The sequence below is a fragment of the Mus pahari genome, chromosome 22, assembly GCF_900095145.1.
Source record: "Mus pahari chromosome 22, PAHARI_EIJ_v1.1, whole genome shotgun sequence".
Classification (NCBI taxonomy): Eukaryota; Metazoa; Chordata; class Mammalia; order Rodentia; family Muridae; genus Mus; species Mus pahari.
In genome coordinates this window covers 11,279,657-11,286,507 of record NC_034611.1, presented here as the reverse complement: position 1 = coordinate 11,286,507, position 6,851 = coordinate 11,279,657, and positions in this window count along the sequence as shown.

The following is a 6,851-nucleotide window of genomic DNA, read 5'->3' as shown; positions in this document are numbered from 1 at the left end:
CTGCCAGTTGGACCAGCACCATTTATTAAAGATGCTTTCTTTCCCCCCCCCCCACTGTATGCTTTTGGTTTTATTGTCAAAGATCTAGTGTCCATAGGTGTGTGGGTTAATTTCTGGGTCTTAAATTCAATTCTATTGATTGACCTCTCTTGTCTCTGTACCAATAATATGTGGTCTTATCACTATTGCTCTGTAGAACAGCTTTAGGTCAGAGATGGTGATGTCCCCAGAAGCTCTTTTATTGAGCAATTCTATCACCTATGTTAACTTTCATCTCCTTTTTATATATGTCATAATTTTAATTTCTCATTTGAACTCACTTGGATGCAAAATGAATCCTTGGGAAATCAATTCACTCTCCCCCCTCCCTCACTCTTCCTAAGAGCAAAAGACTATAAACTCCAGGAATTACTTTATAACATTGAATCTTTGGGAATAGGGTACATATAAGTTTATCTATGCCCAAGCCTAGAGCAGTACTGCCCATAGTAATGTGCATGAGATCGGCAGGATTTTATTGTGGTTTTGTTTTTGGTTGCTTTTCTTTTTGTTTTTGTTTTTTGCCTGCTTGGTATTTCCCTGGTTGATAAGAGGGAAACACCTCATAATCTTTGCTGCCACAACTCAAGTTGCTAAGCTTTCAATTTCATTTCCTGGTGGCAATAAATTGCCTAGACTATATTTCTTGGACCTACACTCTCTCAAGCAATGGTATCTCCGGGCATACCATTTGCATGCCCCAGGGAGCCTGGGCACTGTTTTTGCCCAATAATTGTGAAAACTATTCCTCCTAGAAAAGGAACATTCATTTTTCCAGCAGAAAGTACCATATTTCTCACGGTTAATGCCAGTCTTTTTGAGATCTGATTCATTTAGGGACCTTTGGTTACAGTCTCTTTGTAAATAACCTACTTTCCTGCAATGTAAGCACCAGACATTTGATACTGGGGACACTTAGCAATAGCTTGTTCTATGATGTTAACATGATACTTGTGAAAATCAAAGTCAGTTGTATTCTTTACTTTCTTCTCCATTGTTTCAATCTAAGCCTTTAATAGTCTAATGTCTCTTTTATATTTGCATTCTTAAAAGCAAAGGCCTCTGTCAACATGTGCCTTGAGTCAGGCTCTGATATACCTTTGTTTATAGCTGAGATCATTTTTTAAAAAAATCAGTGAAGGCTTACTAAAGCCTTGTATAATTTTAATAAATGATGTGGACCTTTTCCTAGTCTCCTCAACTTTGTCCCTTAAGTGACATTGTTCTGTAGTAGCATCATCAAACGGGAATTATTCTTCAAGGTCAGAGTACAACCCTTGACCCAGGAACTTATCTTTCAAAATATTCATTCCCCTTGGTCGTTTTTGCTGTTTAATATTCACAGCTTCTTTGTTCTACCATATTAACCATTGTAGTTTCTGACCAGCCTCTAGCACAGCTCTTACCAGCCCTTTCCAATCTTGGGGAATAATTCTATTTTGAGTAGTCCAGTTACTTAGAATTTGTTTTACATAAGCTGAGTGCATGCCATAGGAAACCATGAACCTTTTGAAATGCCTTAGACCTAGAATTTCTACAAGACACCACCCTATCTCCTCAGAATCATGACCTGCACCATTAGCAGGCTTGTGTTGTAAGATTACTGAGGAAACTGATGATGATTTTATAATTCCAGGTCACTACTCCTGTCTCTAGTGGCACAGTTGGTTGGAGATTAACCTTTTCTTGCAAAATGGGTTTCAGCTTTTCTTTCCTTTTTCCTTTTCCTTTATTAAATATTTTCTTTATTTACATTTCAAGTGTTATCTCCTTTTCTGGCTTCTTCTCCAGAAGACCTCCTCCCCTATCCTCTCCCCACTCCTCCTGCTCACCAACCCTCCCCCATTCCTGCTTCCTGGTCCTGGCATTCCCCCACACTGGGGCATAGTCTTCACTGGACCAAAGGCCTCTCCTCCCATTGATGACTGACTAGGCCATCCTCTGCTACATATACAGCTGGAACCATGAGTCCCACCATGTGTGCTCTTTGGTTGGTGGTTTAGTCCCTGAGAACTCTGTGGGTAATGGTTACTTCATATTGTTGCTCCCCTGAGGCACTGCAATCAGCTTTTCTTTTAAGTTGTCACCCTGCACAACCTCCTCCTCTCCCAGGCCACACATTCAGCTCTCCACTAACCAAGAAGTGCAGAGTGCCTGGGAAGGCTATGATCTGCCTTCTAGCATTATTCATTTCCCTTTTTCCTCTTGAGGGAAACTCATATTCTTGTTCAGTCAATGAATATGAGCCTTTTATTTTCTCTCTGGGAACAAAAAGGGGATACCACAGAGGCAGCAGCTGCAATAAACTTTTTTTTTTTGACTTCCTGAAACTGAATATCCATCACATCTTCCCCTGCTGCATCCTCTATGCCATTTGAAATCAAATTTTGCATTATGTCTAGTCCCGATTTGTTTACCACTTATAACAGGCTATTTTTTTCTGTTTTGTGGGTTCTTTTTTTTTTCACCCTTCACCCACACCTCTTCTCCCACACTTCCAATGTCCAAACCCTAGGTAAGAAAGAAAGAAGGCTAAAGGGAAAATGCAGCATTGCCATTATTAGACCACTTTTGCTGTTTAGCGGTGTTCAGTTCCTTGGAGCAAGTTTGATCATCACCATTAGGATATACGATTTCTTCTTGTTGTCTCTTTGTGTACAATGACTTGACAAGCTGCAACAACCCACAACAATAGCAATGAGCCCACAGTAGCAGCAGTAGCAGGAGGAGCAGAAGCAGTAGGAAGAACAGCAGCAGGTGCATCTCCTCTTGGGGCCTTAGCATTTATATACTCTTTCAAAAGGCTTCAGAATTTATACACTTAAATGAACTATCTGTAGCAATCAAAATCATGCCCCTGTACCAGGCAAATCATAGTCAACTTTTGTGGACAGTCTAAAGTAGTCTCATATCCTACACCTGAGATTAAAACAAAAATGTATTCCTGTAAAATTTTTGTGTTTGTTTTTATTTTTAAGAAATCAAAATTCTTACTACAAAAATTCAGAAAATAGTTTTAGAAGTACAGCTGTCTTTTGTGGGAGACAGCCTTATAATTCTGAGATCTCCCATGACAGGAAAAAGTAAAAAAATATAAGACAGTAGTTTGACTATATTAGGTACTAAAATTGCAATCCAGTAATCAATATATAACATGTATTTCTTTGTCTCCATCAGGGATGGGAAGTTTTTTTTGAAACTCATCCCACAATTTGTGTTTTATATGTAGATATATAAAATGCAACAATACATCTATCTATATATCTGTACATGTATGTCTGAGTTTATGCATTGTGAAGCTATAGCAGGAGCCACATTATTGTTAAGAGGCCACACTGGCATACATTGTTATTAAGTCTCCATTCCTTATAAGCATATGTTTCCATTTTCTAAGCCTAATATAGGCTGAAAATTACGTTTTTTAACCAACGCTTAACTTGTAACCCTATGCTATTTGCTCACTGTTTGCCTTGCTAAACTCCTGAACTTGTGACATATAATTGCCCTTTTGTCTTACACAAATGTGTCTTCCAAGATATTGTGATGACTCCTACTCCACGTGATGGATTTTTGCACTTATCTACACACAGGAAGCTTTGAGCCCTGATTTCTCCACTTTTATATCCCCAGTGCTACAATCATTTTTATGTACCCCACAGGGAGACTTGATCCCTGAGTACCCCCATTGGGTTGTCCAGGTGTTAACAACCCAATTATCTCAATGGCTGTTTTTTGTTTTACAACTCTAAGCCTTCCCCATAAAGGGAAATGAAGGGCTGCCCTATGAAATTCGTATTTTAGGAGAAGCAGCCAACTGGATAGTTCTAAATACAACTTGTTTTAGTTAGACAGTCATGAAAACGATCCTTTCCTCAGGTCTAACAGTATCCTCAAAATGGAGGTGTTTACTAGAAGAAAGAGTCATATCTACTCTTTCGTTGAAAACTCTGTGAAGCCAGTTTAAGTGATCCAACTGGAAAGATTATAACCACTTATTATGCATTGAGTTCTTTGTTTTTGGGTGGCCTGTGCTGATGCATCTGAAATTATCTCCTACTATATCTTCATTACTAGTAAGTCTGTAACATTAGCTTTATGTCCTTTCTCAGAGCTCTAAGCTTCCTAAGCTGGACTTGACTATCACCACCACCTAGCTTTCTTTTATGTCTTGTGTTTGGCAGTCTATTGGTTAGAACCTTCCAGAGTTAATGTCCTTCCAATCAGACAGAAAAAAGCCTCACAGTGATTAGCATATGCACATGTATATCAGTCCAAGTTCATAATCCATGTTTATTAAAAATATTATTCTAGTTCCATGAAAACTAAATGATGTATTTTATCAAAGCCTTAGGAAGGAAAAGAAGTAATGGATACAGCAACCATGCATATTACACTTTTAGTAACTGCTTTTTATAGCAATCATTATTAATAAATCTTGAGCTGATTTTTGTAGCTGTCAGACCAAACTAAAAACTGCTTTAATATGTTAATTGACAGAATCCAACATTTAGAATTTTCTAGATTTGCAAAAGCACATTTCTGATTCTACTGTAAAGCACTGAGTTTTGTTGGATAAAATATTTTCTGCTTTCTCTTCCAGGATAATTTTTGACATTATTTTCAAGTTTAAAATTACATTCTGTATTTTCCCATGAAATTGGAATGCCCTGTTTTTGAAGTCCAAACATGATAATTGTAATGAATGACTATAGGTGTTAATAGAACCCTTTTTGAAAAAGATAGTTAAGCTTTTAAGATTACACAAGAGGATAAATTAGAGAATGGTAAGTGAGGCAGACTAAGGTTGTCTAGTTCAGTCCATTGAGCCATTTTGCCTCATAAAATTGCTCAGAGGAAGATTGACTTCCTTGAAGTCAGTTAAGGAATTTGACCTCAGGATCAATTAGCTTTAACATTTTCTCTTTTTCTAAAAAAAATTTTTAATTAGATATTTTCTTCATTTACATTTCAAATGCTATCCCGAAAGTCCCCTATACCCTCCCCCCATCCTACTTCCCAACCCACTCACTCCAGTTTCCTGGCCCTGGCATTCCCCTGTACTGGGGCATATGATCTTCGCAAGACCAAGGGCCTCTCCTCCCATTGATGGCAGACTAGGCCATCCTCTGCTACATATGCAACTAGAGGCACAGCTATGGGGGGTACTGGTTATTGGTTCATATTGTTGTTCCTCCTATAGGGATGCAGACCCCTTTAGCTCCTTGGCTACTTTCTCTAGATCCTTCATTAGGGACCCTGTGTTCCATCCAATAGATGACTGTGAGCATCCTCTTCTGTACTTGCCAGGCACTGGCATAGCCTCACAAGAGAGAGCTATATCAGGGTCCTGTCAGTAAAATCTTTTTGGCATATGCAATAGTGTCTGGGTTTGGTGGTTATATATGAGATGGATCCCTGGGTGGGGCAGTCTCTGGATGGTCCTTCCTACTGTCTCACTCCAAACTTTGTCTCTGTAACTCCTTCCGTGGATATTCTGTTCTCCATTCTAAGAAGGAGTAAAGTATCCACACTTTGGTCTTCCTTCTTCTTGAGTTTCATGTGTTTTGCAAATTGTATCTTGGATATTCTAAGTTTCTGGGCATTTTCAATAATGCAAGTTGACTTAGGCCAGCAGTCTGGGAAACTCATGTCCCATAGTCACAAAAGGGCTTAATAGGATGTATATACGAGTTCTAAATTATTCATTGTACCATAAAGCCCAACTTAAACCACCTTTCCCTAGTAAAAGTCATATTATGTGTGCACATAGAAGACAAGGGTACACTTACAAATATCATGACACATACACACGTAGCTTAGCATGTATACCACAGAGCAAAGGAAACTGAATCATTAACAGTTCTGTTTAATTACCCATTGAAGATACAGAAAATGTGGCACATTTACACAATGGAATACTACTCAGCTATTAAAAACAATGACTTCATGAAATTCACATGCAAATAGATGGAACTTGAAAATATCATCCTGAGTGAGTTAACTCAGTCACTAAAGAACATACACACTATGCACTCACTGATTAGTGAATATTAGCCCAAAAGTTCAGAATATCCAAGATCATTTCACAGACCATATGAATTACAAGAAGAAGGAAGACCAAAGTGTAGATGCTTCTGTGCTTCTTAGAAGGTGGAAAAAAGCACTCACAGGAGAATATCTGGAGACAAAGTGAGAAGCAGAGACTGAAGGAAAGGCCATCCAGGGACTTCCCCACCTGGGGATCCACCCCATACATAGTCACCAAGCCTGGACACTATTGTGGATGCTGGGAAATACTTGCTGACAGGAGCCTAATAAGGCTGTCTCCTGAAGGGCTCTGCCAAAGCCTGACAAATATAGAGGGGGATGCTCATAGCCTACCATTGGACTGAGAGCAGGGTCTCCAGTGGAGGAATTGGAAAAAGGACTGAAGGAGCTGAGGGGATGTGTAGCCCCATGGGGTAGCAACAGTGTCAGCTGGCCAGACCCCTTGGAGCTCCCAGGGACTGGACCACCAACCAAAGAGTACACATGGAGGGACCCATGGCTCCAGCAGCACATGTGGCAGAGGATGGCTGGCTTTGTTGGACATCACTGGGAAGAGCCACCCTTGGGCCTGAGGGTGTTCGATGCCCCAGTGTATGGGAATGTCAGGGAGGGAAGACAGAAGTGGGTAGGTGGGTAGGGGACCACCCTTATAGAGGCAAGGGGAAGGAGGATGGGATAGGGGGTTCCCAGAGGAGCAACCTGGAAAGGGGAAAACTTTTTTGAAATGCAAATAAAGAAAATATCCAATAAAAGAATACAAAAAA